We start from the raw sequence: 19,433 nt of genomic DNA on the forward strand, positions 1-19,433 counted from the left end.
TTGTACATAGATCTAAGCAAGGAGTTAAAACAAGTTTCAAAGCAGTAAGGTCACTTCCGTTCTCTACCAGTGGCTACGCATTAATTCTCCCATAAAATCATCATTTCTCTGAGTTAATAGAATCTTTGAAGCTAAATCAAGTCAATTTCCATTGTCACATTATGAAGCTTTTGAACTGCACTCACTGAATTATCCTATTTGATGGCTACCTTGAAGATGGCTTTGTGGTGATCCTAAGAAAACCCCCAGCAGCAGCTTCTGTGTGCCCAGCCTTTCCGCCCCACCCCATTTATTCTCATTACTTAATGGCAACTTAAGGCAAATGCCCACCTCCTTAGATATATGGTAGGTAAAATAGATAACGAGGCAACATAATGTGATAGAAAGCACACTGGAATGGAAATTAAGAGTCTGATTTTGCCTCAAAGTAAGGGTACATCCTTAAGTAGACCTCAGTTTCCTCATCTGCACAAGGAGGAACTTATTGTAGACGATCTCCAGGAAGTTGCTCCTCTAAATGTGATTTACAGACTGTTAAGGATGGACATCGGGATTAAGGATTTGTAAGAGCCAGTCTCCAAAATGCCCCCCAATGATTCTTGCGTTTGTAATCTCTTTCCATATCAAGTAGGGCTAAACTGCCTAGCCAATAGGATATTGCATAAGTGACAGTGTGACTTCTGAGGTTAGGTCACAAAACACTTTGTGGCTTCCACCATGCAGTCTCTTGGATCAGTTGCTGTGGAGAAAATCAGCTGCCATGACATGAAGATGTTCCAACAGCTGCACAGGAAGGTCCATGTGGTAAAAGGCTGAATATTTTCAATTTACATTTGGGAACAAGTCAAGGATGTCCTACTATCAAACTTCTATTCAACACTGTACTGGAGCTTTTAACCAATGATATAAGGTAAGAGAAAAGAAATAGAAGGGATATGCATCAGAAAAGAAGTAAAACTGTCTTTCATACACAAAACGGTTATGTAGGAAATCTGAAGGAGTCTCCAGAAAAAAAGAAAAAGAAGAAAAGGAAGAAGGAGAAGGAGAAGAGGAAGAAAAAACCAACTAGAACTAGTAAGTTTAGCAAGGTACATAACATAAAATTTAGTTGTATTTACATATACTAGCAAAGAGCAATGAGAAATTGAAAAAAAAAATTTTTATAATAATCCATAGAACTTCAGCTCCACAGTTGTGTTTAAAAATTTTTTTTCAACATTTTTTTATTTATTTTTGGGACAGAGAGAGACAGAGCATGAACGGGGGAGGGGCAGAGAGAGAGACACACACACAGAATCGGAAACAGGCTCCAGGCTCCGAGCCATCAGCCCAGAGCCTGACGCGGGGCTCGAACTCACGGACCGTGAGATCTTGACCTGGCTGAAGCCGGACGCTTAACCGACTGCGCCACCCAGGTGCCCCGAAATTGAAAAAATTTTTAAATGCCATTTAAAATAGTGTAATAATATTAAATACTTAGGGATTGATTTAACAAAATGACGAAAACCTATACTCTGAAAACTGCAAAATACTGCTGAGAATAAGTAAGGGAGACATTAGAAAAATGTAGAGCAGGGGCGCCTGGGTGGCTCAGTCAGTTAAGTGGCTGACTTTAGCTCAGGTCATGATCTCACAGTTTGTGAGTTCGAGCCCTGCGTCAGGCTCTGTGCTGACAACTCAGAACCTAGAGCCTGCTTCGGATTTGGTGTCTCCTTCTCTCTCTGTCCCTCCCTGCTCACACTCTGTCTCTCTCTCTCTCTCTTAAAAATAAATAAACATTAAAAAAAAATGAAGAGCAAAACCATGTTCATGGATCTGAAGATTTAATCCTGTTAAGATGTCAATTCTCCCCAAATTGATCTATAAATTCAACACAATCTACAGGAAGCTTTTTAGAGGATAGAAATTCCAAAGTAATTCTAAAATTTGCATAAAATGCAAAGAATCTAAATGGAAAAACAATTCTGAAAAAAAAAAAAAAAAACTTGGGGACTCACCTACTACCTAATCAAGACAGTGTGATATTGGTGTAAGGATAGACAATGGAATAAAGTAGATAGTCCAGAAATAAACACACATATATGGTCAATTGATTTTTGACAAAATGCTAAGGTGATTCAATAGGGTAATTTTAACGGTGTTGTAATAATTGGAAATCTATACACACAGAGAGAGAGAGATGTCTTGATCCTTCATGCTATGCAAACTCAAAATCAATCATAGACCAAATGTAACCCATAAAAACATACAACTTCTAAAGACAATATAAGAGAAAATGTTGCCATCTTGGGGTAGGCAACAATTTCTTAGGTACAAAATAAACAGCATAAATTGTAAAATAAAAAATTGATAAGGGGCACCTGGATGGTTCAGTCGATTAAGCGTCTGACTCTTCATTTCAGTCCAGGTCATGATCTCACAGTTTGTGGGTTCAAGACCTGCAGTGTAGGGCTCTGTGCTGACAGCACAGAGCCTTCTTGGGATCCTCTGTCTCCCTCTCTCTCTGCTCCTCCCCCACGAGCTCTCTCTATCTCTCTGTCTCTCAAAAATAAATTTTTTTTTAGATTTTTTTTTTTGTTTATTTATTTTTGACAGAGAGAGAGACAGAGACAGAGCATGAGAGGGGGGAGGGGCAGAGAGAGAGGGAGACACAGAATCCAAAGCAGGATCCAGGCTCTGAGCTGTCAGCACAGAGCCCCACGCGGGGCTGGAACTCACAGACCGCGAGATCATGACCTGAGCAGGAGTCCCACACTCAACTGACTGAGCCACCCAGGCACCCCTCAAAAATATTTTTTTAATTGATAAAATGAACTTTGTAAACATTTTAGCATTTTGTTCTTCAAAAATACCATTAAGAGAATGAAAAGGTGGGGCGCCTGGGTAGCTCATTTGGTTAAGCATCCGACTTTGGCTGAGGTCATGATCTCCCAGATGGTTCAAGCCCCACATCAGGCTCTATGCTGACAGCTCAGAGCCTGGAACTACCTTCATATTCTATGTCTCCCCCTCTCTCTCTCTGCCCCTTCCTGGTTCATGCTCGCTCTCTCTCTCTCTCTCTCTCTCAAAAATAAACATTAAAAAATAAAATGAAGGGGCGCCTGAGTGCCTCAGTCGGTTGAGCGTCCGACTTCAGCTCAGGTCATGATCTCACAGTTCGTGGGTTCGAGCCCTGTGTTGGGCTCCGTGCTGACAGCTCAGAGCCTGGAGCCTGTTTCAGATTCTGTGTCTCCCTCTCTCTCTGCCCCTCTCCCATTCGTGCTCTGTCTCTCTCGCTCTCTCTGTCAATAATAAAATTTTTTTTTATAAATAAATAAATAAAATGAAAAGGCAAGGTACAAACTGGGAGAAAATACTTACAAGACATGTATCTGATAAAGGACTTGTATCCTGAATATATAAAGAATTCTCACCACTCAAAAATACAGGACAACTCAACTAAAATGGGAAAAAGATTTGAATAGACACTAGCTAAAGAAGATATATAATGGGAGACAACTCAGCAATAAGTAGTTACTGATATATGCGGTGTAAATGGATCTCAAAAGCATTGCTTTATTTATTTTTTCAAAAACATTGCTTTAAGTGAGAGAAGCCAAACACAACATATTGATAAATTTTTATCCATTCATTATTCCTTTCTGACTGTCTGATGTACTTCTATAGCAGAAACAAGATATATTTAAAATTATTTCTTACAATTATAAAATTGGAATAATTCCCACATACCTACATCACAGGATTTGTTGTAAAAATAAAACAGAACAGTACCTGTCGCATAGTAAATGCTATGTAAATGGTCACAATTATTATTTACATGTTCATATTCTAAGAACTAATTATTGGATTAACAAAAAGTCAAAATGTTCAATTTGCCAAATTTATCTTAAAGGAGTGTGATTTTTGTTTGTTTAAAAAAAATTTTTTTTAATGTTTATTTTTGAGAGAGAGAGAAAGAGCACAAGCAAAGGAGGGGCAGAGAGAGAGGGAGACACAGAATCCAAAGCAGGCTGTTAGCACAGAGTCCAATGCAGGGCTCTAACTCACAAGCCATGAGATCATGAGCCGAGCGGAAGTCAGAGGCTCAAACGACGGAGCCACCCAGGCACCCCTTAAAGGAGTGTGATTTTTGTAGCAAATGTGGAGTCAAGATATCTGGGAACTATCAATCCTACTATTAGTAATAAGTAGTCAAATGAGATAGCAGAATCAGGGAACTGGGGACATGGAAGGAAAGACTTTTCTAGATGGATGAAAGGAAATCCAGAGAAAGAAAGCCACAATGGCAAACCAGAAATCATGACCCATAGCTCACAGTCCCTGTCCGGGGTTCTTTTCCAGAATGCTATGCCATGGATAAAAAGGCTTTTTTTTTTTTTTTAAGTGCTTCAGAAAAGCCAAACACTTTACACACAAGAGGTAGTGTGAGCGCTATATTTGGGCAAATAAAGTCCAAAACTGCTTATCATTTCCCCTGATGGAAATGACAACTGGCAAAAGCCAGATGCCTTGTGATCTGAAAGGTAATGGGACCCGGCTCACTAGATCTCCTGTTATTTCTGATGGAATCCTCCCAGCTATTACACCTTGGAAAAATATTAACGTGTTCAGCCAACAAAGACAAATTCAGAAGAAGCAGCAGCAAGTTCTGCTATACGTTGTACTGCCACCTGATATTCAAATGCGCTCTTCTGAGCTGTGTCTAATGTCAGCATCATTTTTTTAAAGAGACATATCAGTTTCAGTGAAGGTTTTTATTTCACGTTCCCCATTCTTCACTGCCTGGACTAGGGAAAGGAAAAAAAAAGGATTACCAGCTACATTACTTTTTAATTTAATGCCCTTGAGTCAGGGCAATAGCAACAGCAACGAGGCATGATAGAGATTTCAGGGAGGACGGCAAATGGAGAACAGTTGTTAGTACAGCATCTTCCATGAATATTGGTCGCAGCGGCTGTCTCGGCCATCATTCTCTCAAGGTAATGCCTTGCTTCCCATTGTCATTGTATCTCAGAATCAAATTATTTGAATTCCAGACACATCGACAGCACACTGAAGGGCCCCTGCCAATTTTTGCAGCTCGCTTGGAAAAGAGCATCATGAAGCATCACTCATTTATACGACTCCCAGGCTCCTGTTGTAAATTCCGTGCGCAGGACTGCCTCCAGGTGCGGCCCTTCGGCTTAGCTCTCTAATCCTGTAACCCTTTACCACCAACTCCCTCCCATAAACATGTGCGAAAAAATCCCCAGGCCAGGTCTTCTCCCTCTTTGAGCTTCTGTTCCTGCAGATGGGAGTCCGGGCTGCCAGGGCTGGCCTGGACACAGAAGCCAGCTCTGTCACCTCAGTCAGGCCTGGGGGTGAGAGCCCCGAATCACAGCACACTGAACCGTCCCCCACAGCCGCCTTGCCTACATTTTCATACAGAGAAAGTCTGGCTAAAATTAACAACTGTCCTACAATGGCGAAGCAGCCGATGACGGCTCATCTCTTGTTGGAAGATGAGAAAGCCATTAGCAAGGGTGTTTTTGAAGATCTTCTTGTGTGTGTGACTTAGGAAAAATCTTACATCATAAATTTAAAGGAATATAATGTGTATCATTCTAAATCTTGTACATGTTTCATGTATGCATGTAGGTATGCATATATACATGCATATTTAACTCGAAGAAAATACACCAAAATTAAGTGATCATTTTAATTTTTTTCCTCTCCATATTTTCCTTAATTTTCTAAAACAAACAGGTATTGCTTTTATGTTCAGGAAAACAAATGGTGTTTATAGAGGAAATTTTGATCAAGAGTGTTTTTTTAAACAAAAGGACTATTTCCAAAAGGTTCACTACCCAGTCCGCCCATAAGCCTCCTTCATCGGAGAGCGGCCACAAGGGGGCTCTCTAAGCACAAATCTGGGGTTCTAGTTAAGCAGTGCCGCAGGGCCAACAGTGGCCATATTAGTCCAGTCAGATTCTCTCCCCGAATTGACCCATACAGGAAAAAATAGCAAAAGCAGAAGAGAAAGAGGAAGGAGAGAGGGAAAGGATGAGTTACTTGCCTAGCAGAAGTGTGATCTGCTGAAAAGGCAATCAAGAACTTGGTAGGTGGAGCTGCCTTAGGCCCTGGACTAGTTTTGCATTCCAGCGTTCTGCCTTGGAGACTCACAATTTTTGTTTTCCCATGAGATCTTGGTCGTCAGTCTTCCTGGGTATCTGGGAGACAGGCTCATGGTCAAGAATCCTGTTTTCCTAAGTACCTTGGGTTATCCTTATAACAATCTACGTGGGAGCCAGATTATATTTTGATTCTTTTTTTTTTTTTTTTCAACGTTTATTTATTTCTGGGACAGAGAGAGACACAGCATGAACGGGGGAGGGGCAGAGAGAGAGGGAGACACAGAATCGGAAACAGGCTCCAGGCTCTGAGCCATCAGCCCAGAGCCCGACGCGGGGCTCGAACTCACGGACCGTGAGATCGTGACCTGGCTGAAGTCGGACGCTTAACCGACTGCGCCACCCAGGCGCCCCTATTTTGATTCTTTTAATCTCACAAAACAGGAATCTCAGGCTACCAAAACCGTGACACCAAGCAAATGTGTTTCACAGGTCATTTTATTCCTTATTAAGTACACTCTCCAAAGCAGGGCCACCACCAGCTCATACAGCATTTTACACAAATTTGAAAAAGCTACCCCTTCTTCAAGTTAAGAAAAGTTATATTAAGGGGCGCCTGATCAGCTTAGTCGGTAGAGCATGCGACTCTTGCAACTCTTTTTTTTTTTTAAGTTTATTTACTTATTTTTGTGAGAGAGAGTGAGAGAGAGAATCCGAGCAGGCTCCACACTGTCATCGAGGAGCCTGATGCAAGGCTCTATCTCAAGAATAGTGAGATCATGACCTGAGCCAAAACGAAGAGTTGGCCGTTGAGGTGGCCAACTGAGCCACCTGGGCACCCCAAGCAAGTGACTCTTGATCTCAGGGTTGTGAGTTCGAGTCCCATGTTGGGGGTAGAGTTTACGTTTTCTTTTTAAAAAAAATTTTTTTTAATGTTTATTTTATTTTTGACAGAGAGAGACAGAGCATGAGCAGGGGAGGGGCAGAGAGAGAGGGGGACACAGAATCTGAAGCAGGCTCCAGGCTCTGAGCTGTCAGCACAGAGCCCGACACGGGGCTCGAACTCACGGACCGCAAGATCATGACCTGAGCCAAAGTCAGACACAACCGACTGAGCCACCCAGGCGCCCCTAGAGTTTACTTTTTCTAAAAAAGTTATATATTAATTGCTTCTCAACAATAACAATTACTAAAGAAAAAGTTATTCTATATAAATTATACAAGTAAATGATTCATCTTAAAATAATAGAAAATTCAAATGTTTATAATATTAGAAGCGTAAAGTCATTTGGGTCCAATAATTTGTCATGAAATAGACATCTCTCCTTGGTAGAAATAATTGTTCTTGACAGTTTCAATGATTACTTTTTGTATAGCTCATATTTTATAGAAATGATCGTCAGATTGGTAGTTTTTCTTACTGCATTGTGAACTTTACATTGGTTCTAACATACTTAATTTTGAGATGCCACATTATTCACCAATATTGATATTTGGCAAAATTAATTGTACCTTGAAAATTTCACTTATTTGGAAATGGATCAAGTAAGTTATTGCCACAAAAACATTGCAATAGTTTACTGGGAGATAGTAGTTTTTTTTAATGTGTATTTATTTATTTTGAGAGAGAGAGCACGAGCGGGCAGGGGCAGAGAGAGAAGAGAGAGAGAATCCTAGGCAGATTCCACGCTCAGTACAGAGCCTATAGCAAGGCTTGATCTCATGACCCTGAGATCATGACCTGAGCCAAAATAAAGAGTTGGACACTCAACTGACTGAGCCACCCAGAAGCCCCAAAGAGACTGTGTTAAGAGCACAATTTTATTTTATTTATTTTCTTTTTTCTTTTTTTTATTAAAAAATTTTAATTTAAATCCAAGTTTAGTTAACATACAGTATAATAATGTTTTCAGGAATAGAATCTAGTGATTCATCTCTTACATATAACACCCAGTGCTCATCCCAACAAGTGTCCTCCTTAATGCCCATCACCCATTTAGCCCATCCCCCCACAGAACCCCCTGCCAGCAACCCTCAGTTTGTTTTCTGTATTTAAGAGTCTCTTATGGTTTGTCTCCCTCTCTGTTTTTATCTTATTTTTGCTTCCCTTCCCCTGTGTTGATCTGTTTTGTTTCTTATGAGTAAAATCATATGATATTTGTCTTTCTCTGACTTATTTCGTTTAGCATAGTACACTCTAGTTCCATCCACATTGTTGCAAATGGCAAGATGTCATTCTTTTTGATCGCCGAGTAATACTCCATTGTGTATATATACCACATCTTCTTTATCCATTCATCAGTCAATGGACATTTGGGCTCTTTCCATACTTTGGCTATTGTCAGTAGTGCTTCTATAAACGTTGGAGTGCATGTGCCCCTTTGAATCAGCATTTTTGTATCCTTTGGATAAATACCTAGTAGTACAATTGCTGAGTCATAGGGCAGTTCTATTTTTAATTTTTTGAGGAACCTCCACACTGTTTTCTAGAGTGACTGCACCAGTTTGCATTCTAGAAGGACAGTTTTAGATTGCTAGTTCTTCATATGTTGATGAGGAATGTCTAAAATTCCTTAATATGTTCATCAGTCAATTTCAGTTGTACATGTTCACCCAGCTTTGGTACTTCATATTGATAGTAATTCTTCAAATCATATACGATATGTAGAACCTTGCTGCTCTAAACACCCAAGATCAGGGCATCAGGAGCTTGTCGGAAATGCAGAATCTCAGGTCTTACCCCAAAATTACTGAATCAGAATTTGTATGTTCATAAGATCCCCAGGTGCTCTGTATGCACATAAAAATTTGAGAAGTACTAATCTAGCATCCTGAAAAAAAATGACATTCTTCAGCAGTATACGCCTTTCTTTTTAATGTTATTGTTACCAATATAGGAAACAAAAGAGGGGCACCTGGGTGGCTCAGTCAGTTAAGCGTCCAACTTTGGGTCAGGTCATTATCTCACAGTTTGTGGGTTCAAGCCCCGCGTCAGGCTCTGTGCTGACAGCTCAGAGCCTGGAGCCTGCTTTGGATTCAGTGTCTCCTTCTCTCTCTGCCCCTCCCCCGCTCATGTTCTGTCTCTCCCTCTCTCTCAAAAATAAGTAAACATAAAAAAATTAAAAAGAAAAAAAAAGAAACAGATTTTGGACTATAGGTGGATTGATTATGGAAATAACATTTGAAATGAATCTTCCTCCCTTCTCTGATATTTTTACATTGGAGAAATTGGGGTCATTGTGAAGAAACTGCCATCTATTTAACATCAATATCTTTCTGTAATTATCATAAATTAACTTTTCTTGAATGTCCTCTTAGCTTATTATCTGCTTTCAAGGGATTGATATTCACTGACTTTGGGTTCCTGGCTAATTTTGCTTATGTAATAAGTAGTTCCTATTATCCCCAGGGGGATGTGTTCCAAGACCTTCCAGTGGATGCCTGAAGCCACGACAATACTGAACCCTGTATACACTATGTTTTTTCCTTACATACATACTTAAAATAAAGTTTAATTTATTAATTAGGCACAATTAAGAGATTAATAACAATAACTAACAATAAAATAGAACGATTGTAACGATATTCTATACTAAAAGTTATGTGGCTGGTCTCTCTCTCTCTCAATATCTTACTGAATTAACTGTACTTACCCTTCCTTTTGTGATAATATGAGGTGATAAATGCCTAGTGATGAGATTAAGTGAGGTGAATGACGTAGGCGTTGTGATGCAGTGTGAAGCTACTGTTGACCTCATGATGAGTTGGAAGGAGGGTCATATGCTTCCAGGTCACAGCTGACTGTAGGGAACTGAAACACAGAAAGTAAAACCAAGGATAAGGAGGGATTACTGTAACATTAATTTGATCTTCACTCTAAATTAGTCCTGAGTAATGCATCTTAAAGAGGATATTTTCAAAAGTACATTTCTGATTTGTATTTTTAGAATCTACGCTTTTATGCATATCATCAATACGCACTGCATACTCCCCCTAATTAAGTTTTAGTAGCAAGATGGCGTCTACTCAATTTCCCCATCTCCTTTTCAACAATGATTTTAAGTTTTGTGTTCCATAAATGCATTTTCAATATACTCCAACATTTGGTTGAAGCAGAAAGAGTAATTATACGATATCTTGGATGATATAAAAAATCGTGCTGTCAAAATAAATTTTTGCTGCATCATTCAATACCAAATGTAAAGAAGATGCAGAACAAACAATATACAATGCCCTAGAAAATACTGAGGACCTTCTGTAGGAGCCATTATGTTCTCTCTGCATACTTGCGGCATTGCTATATCCAATTTCTCTTTGGAATCAGGCTTTATAAATAGTCTTTGGAAAATACATATATGCTTTCTTTTGTTTTGTCATCTACTGGATAACCCCTTTGTCCAAATATTCGTATATTTACTTTTTGGAAATCCACAAATCTAGCAATATTATCTGTTCTACACAGCTTTTACCAGTTGTACCTAAAATAATCAAGCAATATTTGCATTTCATGCCTTTTTCAAAAGTAACATATTCATTGCATCTACAATAATTTTAATAGTTTAGTTTTATGTTTCCTGCCCTAAAAAACGTGTAACATTATTTGCTTTTTAAAAAATGTTTGTTTATTTCTTTTTGAGAGAGAGCGCAAGCAGGGGAAGGGCAGAGAGAGAGGGGGAGGCAGAGAATCCCAAGCGGGCTCCGCACCGACAAGGCAGAGCCTGACCTGGGGCTCACACTCATGAACCATGTGATCATGACCTGAGCTGAAATCAAGAATCATACCCTTAACCAACTGAGCCACACAGGTGCCCCACGTTATTTGTTAATCAATGTGCCATTGTGTTATGAAATTTTGTATCATTTCTGCCAAAGAAAGACAATTCTCATCAAAGTACTTGTAGTTACCTGGATGATCTCTCTAGATGTTGCCTTACCAAAAGTATGTGCTCCCAGTATGGCTTCTCATTTGAATAGTATCTTTGCTTGCATCTCTCTCAATATACTATCCCTCAAACCATATTTCAACTTTGAATTCTTAGCACTATTGTTGAAATGCATTTTATCTTCCGTTTATTAGTTATATGGGATATGTACCTGCCAATCCTTGTGCACACTTTCATTACTCAGTTGATATTTTTTTCCATCTCTGAAGAATTTGTAATATAAATAAAACACGGAAATCACTGAGATAGAATAATATGGAGTTTTTGATCCTTAGTTAGAATTTATAAGTACATAATTTCCAAAAACTTCCTACCAGTGCTAATTTGTTAAATTTGACAAAATCTGATGAAAACTTGATGAAATTTAATGAAAATAAACAATGAAAAATTAAATTCCTTATGTAAGATAAATTGTAACTACATTATTGTTAATATTCAAAGTTTTAAAATACTCAAATTACATAGCCATGTACCTGGATAGGCAATATCCAGTTTAATGTTTTCTTTTTCTCTTCCATTTTTCTTCAAAACTAACCAGTTAAGCTTGGCATAAATACCGATAGTAAATTCACATTCTAATCCATCAGTCTTTGTCCCCCCTCCCCCCAGTCCATCTTTTCCAAAAATGTATTCAATGATCTAAACTATTCTTTGTGATTTTCTTCTGTTTTCTGATTCCGGAATTAATTTTTAAAACTCTTTCATAGTATCTGAGCAAAAAATCAATAATGAGTTTTATTTTAGAACTTAAATGTATATAACATACAAAATACACAGCTATCAAGTTGCTAAATACTATCAAGTGAATATTCTTACTAACAGGATATCCATAACAATAAGCAATTGCTATTATGTAATTACCAGATCGTTAAATAGTAATCTCTATCTTATGTGTATATCATTTATTTTGTAGATTATTTGAGCATGTGTAGCTTGATGGTGATTCATATAGTTGTGAAAGTCCTCGTAGATTTACGTTGGGAACTCAGCAATGCCTTTTGAGTACAGCAAATAAAACAGCAGATGATGTGATACAAGGTGAAACATTAAATTAGCTGGTGCACTAATATCAATGGGATTTGTCTTTAAATACTCACCTATCAGCCTATCAATTAGAAAAGCAGTTTCTTGTTTAGAAGCAGAAATATTTTTAGATGACATTAGATCTGTTGTTGGTTTTGATTACTGACCCATTTTTTCCTTTGTGCGTGGAAGCTGAACAAAACACATGAACCCTCTTCAAACAAGACACTTGACTGCCATCTGCCGGCAAATTGTAATAAACATACAAGTCACCCATCTTTGCAATAAGCAATATTAATAAACGCACTAAATTTTGCAGAATAATAAAGACATCTGATGTGAATGGAGCCCTCTGGACGAGGAGTGTGGTGCCCAACCGTGGTAATCCTGGGTGGCTACTCCGAACCCAACTCTACCTAGATTTTGTGCTCTTTGCTTTCAAACTTCTGCCAAACGAGGAAAATTCCAATTGTAAAAACATTCTTGGGGCCCAATCTGGTGTTGCTCATTCATACTGCTGGTGGAAAAACACGGGAGGGGGATACAACCTACCATTCAACTTCTACAGAAAGGCCCCTCACTCCAGCAAGTCAGACAAGGAGTTCAGGATTTCCATCACTAGTCCCAGGACAGAGGGCAGAGTTGTACTTGGTCTCCTCACGACTAAGACCACTGGCGCTACAGGGGGGTGAAAGGCGGGGGTGGGAGTGAGGGAGGGGCTGGGCCCAGGCACAACATCAAAGGGGAAAGCCTCTCCCTAAAATTAGGGATGGGCCAGCAGATTCCGTGAACAAAAGAACTTTAAGTGGGGGTTGAGGATGGTGAGGGAGCTTTACAAGTCTTCAGTGCAGTTAAAAGCATCCTGCTAGAAAAGGGTAACAGGACCTCTGGTGTGCTTTGCTTAGAAACAACGGTCATAAATCCATTAATATTTTCTATTCACAGAAGAAGACAAATTGTTAAATGACAAGGTGGAAAGAAACTCCCATTACACAAGCCTATGTTCCTAAAGTAAAATACTGAGTGAGTCTATGTTCTTTGCTGCTCAAACAGAAAAACTAAATATTACCAATAATAAATATAGGGCAGAAAGTAGCCCCCGTACCTGGCTCATAGTGAGCATTTATTTGTTGAATGAGAAAAGTTCTACTCCAAAGTCACTCCCAAACAAGCCAAGTAAGTGCAGAGCATGCAGAATTGGGGAAAGTGGGGAAGGACTTCAGGAGGAGGTGTTCACTGAGCTAGGTCTTAACAAGGAGGCACAACGTTAGCTTAGCGGGCAGAGAAGGAAAGAAAGGACATTCCAGGTAGAGATAAGAGTCACAGCAAGACCCAAAAGCAGAGGAGAAGCAGGAACATCCAGGAGGGAATGTCAGGAGAGCACGGTGACAGTGTCTAGTGAAGAAGCAGGGTCTGGCAGGGACCACTGGACCTGGTGACCTTTGGGGGTGGGCAGGAAAGCCAAGTTGCAAGGGAGGATAATGAGTGAGTAGGAGAGGAGGGAGGGGAGGGAATAGAGGAGGAAGTTAATTAGGCTACCCTCTCTCTCTTTTGTTAACTTTTTACTGTACAAATATATATATGTACAATAAACATATATATACAATAAATATATATACTATATATATATTTATTGTGTGTGTGTATATATATATATACATATATATATACATATATATATATACACATATATATATGTATATATATATATAATATATAATCCCCCCAGCATTTAGGGGGACCTCGGCCTCCAGGGCTTCCCTGCAGTTTTGCACTCACTAGTGGGTGCCACTGGAGGGAGAAGACTACAGAACTCAGTTGGTCCAAAGATAGAACCTACCATCCACATTGAGATAACAAGAGCAGAACATGGCCAGCCGACATATGTTGCCAAACCTCCTTTCCAAGACCCACACTGACTTCTTCTTCCAGGGGTCCATGTTTCCCCACAGAGATAGGATTCGGGAAGGATATATTTGACTTCATTAAATAGTCCCTGAACTCTGACCTCCTGTTGGCCCCCATCTGGCCTGAGAACCTCTCTCCTGGGTGTTCTATGGCTAGGACCGACTCATAGATAAGGCTGGGCACACCTGGGGCTCCAATCCACAAAGAGAGAGAAAACACTGGATAGAAAGTGAATATAAGGAGCCATCTACAACAAAATCAAAGCCAGGCTCTCGACAGTGGGAACTGCAGGACAAACCTGGAGAGGGAAGGCCAGATTGGGAGCGGACCCTGGTGGCCACAGATTCGCCTTTTCTTTGGGTCCCAACCACTCACTGGTTTTCCTGCCACTGACATTCTGACTGCACAAGGGCACTGCCCAGCTTTCCTATTCTCTTAATTCCTTGGAAAGCATCTGAGACAAGACTGGAAAGTTCAAATAGGGGCTTCACAAATGCTAGAGTAAAATAAAAACTTGGGTTTTAACATGAGCAACATGGGTTAGAAATAACACCGTGAAGTTACAGAGACCACAGAATCCAAAGGGGAAGTGAAACTCACTTCAAGATCACTAGAATCCACATGAAGTTTCGGATGCCTTAGATCCAAAAGTGAAAAAAGAAACCCAGCAGAGAAACAGCAAGATGCCGTGGTTAAGGGACCAGACCCAGGAGCCAGATGGCCTGGGTTCATGCTCCAGCTCCAACAGTTGTGTGACTTTTGGCAAAGATCTAGTCCCTGGCAGCCTCAGTTCCCCCGTCTTAAAAACAAAGGTGATACCAGTGCTTACAGCATAGAGTTTGTATGGGGATTAATTAATCTATGTAAAGCATTTATGACAGTCTTTGTCTCACAGCAGGTGTTAAGTAAGCTTGGAATTTTGTTAGGGTGATTTTGGACATGCTCAATGTGACTAAGGGAAGAGAAGAAATGGAGCCCACCAGGGAGATAGGCAAGGAGGCAGGCATGAGATGGGGAGGCAGAAATGAGACACAGGAGACGGCAGCTACCAGGAAGGATGGAGGAATGAGAGAAAAAGGAAATATAGGGTGGGATGGGGGTGGGGCAGAGGAAACATTCAGGTAAGAAAGACTTGAGATGGGAAACCCAGCAAGAGACCCCCACTTTCCAGAGCCTGGCTGTCCACTGGACTCCCCATCCCTCCCACTGGGTAAGAAATCCTGGGACTAAGGGATGTGCTCCCCCACCCTGTGTCTCCCCACCCCACCCCACTTTGGCCGCTTAAGACCCTGGAATTCCCTGTCCAAACTGCAGGAACCCCACTGCCAGGCTCTGGGCTCTTCTAGCCACATCGACCCCGGCCCTCCATACAGACTGCCCCCAGGTAAGCACACCCCTAGGCTCACAGGTGGCCAAGGGGCAGCTATTTACAAGAGGGTGTGGACAGAGAGCTCTAACGCCGGGGCTGAGGTGACCGTAGGTGTGCTTGGGGGGGCCCTCACGGTGCCGGATGGGACTGGGGGCGGGGCGTCCCTGAGGAAGGGAGGGGTCTCCCATTACCGGGAGAATGTCCCTTCCCCTTCCTTTGAGGTCTGATAACCTACGCGCTGACGAAGAGATGATGCTCCTTCCCAGTCAGTGTTCAAGTCAGACCCGTCCTGAATCTCCCCAGTTAACCCAGTGGCGCCCCAAAACAGGGCCGGGGTCTGTGGTAGACTCGGGAAGCTAAGGGAAACGACAGCGGGGAAACCAGAATCCAGGTAACCTGCTTTCCAGGGCGCTGTTTCCCGCTGGGGCTCGGGTTTGCGCGCAGGTGTCCGCGGGCCCGGGCGTCAAGGCCGCCCCCGGTGGAGGCGCCGGGCCCCCGCTGCGGCACCCACCCCACCCCCGGCGCACAAGGCCAGGCTGCCCCCTCCCACCTCATAAAACTCCCGGCTTCGGCCTTTCAGGCGGTGAGCCGAGCTTTTCTGCGAGGACGCCGCGGAGGTAACGCAGCCCGGCTGTTAAACCGATGGGCGACTTTAAGCGCCCGGCTCCTGGGGGGTCGGGGTCGGGGGAGCTCCTGGCCGCGGCCCTGGCGCTGCAGGCTCCCGCCAGCGTGGCGCCGCAGGGGTCCGGGAGGCGCCGGCGCCCGGCGTCCAGGACCGCGGTTTCCCGGGCGGCACTGGGCGGACCGCAGCGCCGGGACGAGCCGAGACGGCGCTGGGTCTCCGAGCGCCGCCAGCGTCACCTGCTGGCCGGCGCCAATCCCTTGGTCCGGGAGAAGTAGGGAAACAAACCGGGACCGGAGGGCGCAGGGCTTTCAGCGACGCGGGAGCCTAGCTTGACATCTGAAAGGGCCCCGGCAGAGGGGTGATGATATCAAACAGTGCCTGGGAGCGGGGACTCAAGCCCGGGGAGAAGCTCATCCAATCTCCCTCTCTTTGCCGCCCGGGGGTTGGTGGGCGGGCGGCTCTCGTACTGCTTTTTAGGCACCTCTCCGGGACCTGGCGGGATCCCAGGGGCGGGGTTGGCCTGGCGGCTGTTTGGGGATCCTCCAACCACAGGGGAGCGCGCCACATCCAGCGAGCCCCGCTGCGCAGCAGGGTACTTGCCTTCCAGATCGAACTCGGGAGGGAGTAGTTCTCTGCAACAGGCAGCGTTTGGAGACCCGCTAAACCCCACCCCCTGCTCCAACCTGAGCCGGAGAACCTAGAAAGAGGCTTTCGGAGCTCTAGGTGCTGCAGGGTGCCCAGGAGCAGGTATCCACTGAGGGGGGGCGGGGCGGCCTCACTCCCTCTTTCTGCCAGAGAGGGGCCTCAGTGTTGAGGTTGTAGCTGGTCTCTGAGCAATAGTTATTAATACTGTTATATAGCAGCTCCACTTTACTGAGCACTTACTGTTAGCAAAGCTCAATGTTAAGCCCTTACCAAACACGGACACTAATTTTCTCACTGAACCCTTGAAATATCCCTGTAAGATTTATTCTGGGACGTTGAGGGTTTTTTATTATATATATAATATTTATATATAATATTACTTATTATAATATATGTATATATAATATATATAATATATATGGTATATATGTTATATATATACCATATATATGTATATTTCATTGGTATTTCATAATGTGTGTGGAAACCCCCTGCTTAGAGCTCAGCTTCCCGTTGTCCCACTCAGGGAGGCAGCAGGCAGCAGGGTAGAGCCGAGAGAACTTTGGAGCAAAGAGACCTAGTTAGTCCCTCTGAGACCAAGTTTCAACACCTATCAAATGTGGTGAGTGTGGCTCCAATCTGAATTGGGGAGCTATTTTTTTTTTAAGTTTATTTCTTTATTTTGAGGGAGAGAGAGAGAGCACGCACAAGCAGGGGAGGGGCAAAGAGAGAGGGGGAGAGAGAGAGAATCTCAACCAGGCTCCTCACTGTCAACGCAGAGCCTGATGCGGTGCTGGAACTCAATAACTGTGAGATCATAAACTGAAATCAAGAGTCCATTGCTGAACTGACTGAGCCACCCAGGCTCCCCGGGGAGCTTTTTTTTTTTTTTTAAACTTCCTTAAGAGTTTGGGTCCTGATGCCAAGAGCGCTCTGGTTAGTGTTTCCTGTCCTTCATCCTCTGGGCCGGACATGGGTACAGCCTCTGTCATCTTGCACGTCCTACTTACTAAACATAGGGCTAACCTACATCCCCTTCTTCCTTTGGCCTTTCCCCCAAATGAAATTATATCAGTTTGGGACCAACCAGGAGAAAGAAGCCACACGGTAATCTGAACAGAGGATGTTTAATGTAAAGAATCACTGACTATTACAGGGGATTAGAGTAACAGAAGATTGGCTAGTAAGAAGTAAAGGGAACTCTGAAATGAAAAATGCAGAGCAGATAGAGGGAGGAGCCACCACCTCTGGGGTTGAGATAGAATGCCCAAGGGCGTCCCCTCTCCCCCACTCCGCCACTGCCCAGGCATGGCGGTGGCTCACTGGATGGCAGAGAAATTGCTGGGGCACCAGGAGAAGCTGTTCATGGGGAGGTGTCTCGCTGGAGGCACTCTTCTATTGAACTGCGTTAAGCGGGTGCCAAGGGAAGCTGCAGGCCATTCCGCACTTCAGGAGCTTGGAATTAGAGATCCTCCGAGTGCCAGCGTAGGAGGCTCCTGCTGGAGAAACCATGCACACCCCAGGAGCCAGGCACCAGAAGAATATATATATATTCTATGGCAGGCTAATAGAGCTGGAATATTTGGAGTCGGCTGGGGAAGCAGAAGTCGTCTCAGGAGAAAAGTGACTGGGAAACAGGATGCTGCAGCAGAAGCTGCCTCCCTTTTGGGAGCGGAAGCCCCGGAGCTGCCTACTGGCCTCTTAGTTACAGACTGGTCTCTTGGCTTAGTCCTGGATGAGACATACCCAGGGACCGGTGGTGTTTGAAGCGTTCAGGAAGATTGGAAGCTGGGAGGAAGAAGATGCTTATATTTATCTTATCTTTTCTTACCTGTGCCTGCAAACCTCTAAGTGTGTGAGCAGCAGCCTCAGGTGACCATCCCCAAATGAGGGGCTATTGCAAGCTATTTTCATGATTTTTTTTTCTCCTGCAAGCATCAGAATAAACCTAGGAGGGACGCGGTGTTATACAGCAGGGGAACCAAAGCATTAGTGGAAAGTACCTTGCCCAAGGTCACCCAGCCTTCTGAGGTACAGCTGGCAAGTGATCCTGGCCTCGGGCTCCCACTCTGGCTGTGCACGGGGACCGGCTGGCTCTGAGTTCCAGCTGCGCCCAGCCCAGCTGCACCCCTTCTCCTGCACAGGGCACATGCTGTCTCACTTCCCCTGCCCTGACAAGGACAGTGACGAGGGGAAACATTAGCTGGCCATGGCAGAGACTGCAACAAATTATCATCTCTCACCCCCCCCTTTTTTTTAATGCTTATTTATTTTTGAGAGAGAGAGGGCGCACACCAGCAGATGCACGTGAGCAGGGGAGGGGCAGAGAGAGAGGGAGACTGAGGATCTGAAGCCAGCTCCATGCTGACAGCAGAGAGCCCGTGTGGGGCTCGAACTCAGGAACCATGAGATCAAAGTCAGACCTGAGCTGAAGTTGGAGGCTTAATGGACTGAGCTACCCAGGCACCCTGGTAGGTAACTTCTCTATTGTAGTTGTTTAAAAATAGTTTTCTTTAAATGGTGACTTATATCAAATAGAGAACAAACAAATAAAAAGTTGGATTTAACGAATGTTGACATTTTGAAATACTGGTGTCAGAATTCTTTCTCTCATAAATAAAGCATTGCAGAGACAGCTACAGCTATGTCTATTCTTTTTTTTTTTTTAATTTTTTTTCAACGTTTATTTATTTTTGGGACAGAGAGAGACAGAGCATGAACGGGGGAGGGGCAGAGAGAGAGGGAGACACAGAATCGGAAACAGGCTCCAGGCTCTGAGCCATCAGCCCAGAGCCCGACGCGGAGCTCAA

The 19,433-nt window shown here is 43.1% G+C and overlaps 1 long non-coding RNA gene across 1 annotated transcript; it reads right to left on the reverse strand.

The window, feature by feature from the left end:
- Window positions 1–5,364: 5,364 nt before the first annotated feature.
- On the reverse strand, window positions 5,365–16,135 carry LOC121043574 (uncharacterized). Its single transcript, XR_005796922.1, has 3 exons — window positions 15,904–16,135; window positions 9,764–9,921; window positions 5,365–6,209 (listed from the first exon to the last, which is right to left on the reverse strand). It is a non-coding gene; the product is annotated as an uncharacterized LOC121043574 (long non-coding RNA).
- Window positions 16,136–19,433: the final 3,298 nt, after the last annotated feature.

Source organism: Herpailurus yagouaroundi, unplaced genomic scaffold, assembly GCF_014898765.1.
Source record: "Herpailurus yagouaroundi ecotype Mexico unplaced genomic scaffold, PumYag 187, whole genome shotgun sequence".
NCBI lineage: Eukaryota > Metazoa > Chordata > Mammalia > Carnivora > Felidae > Herpailurus > Herpailurus yagouaroundi.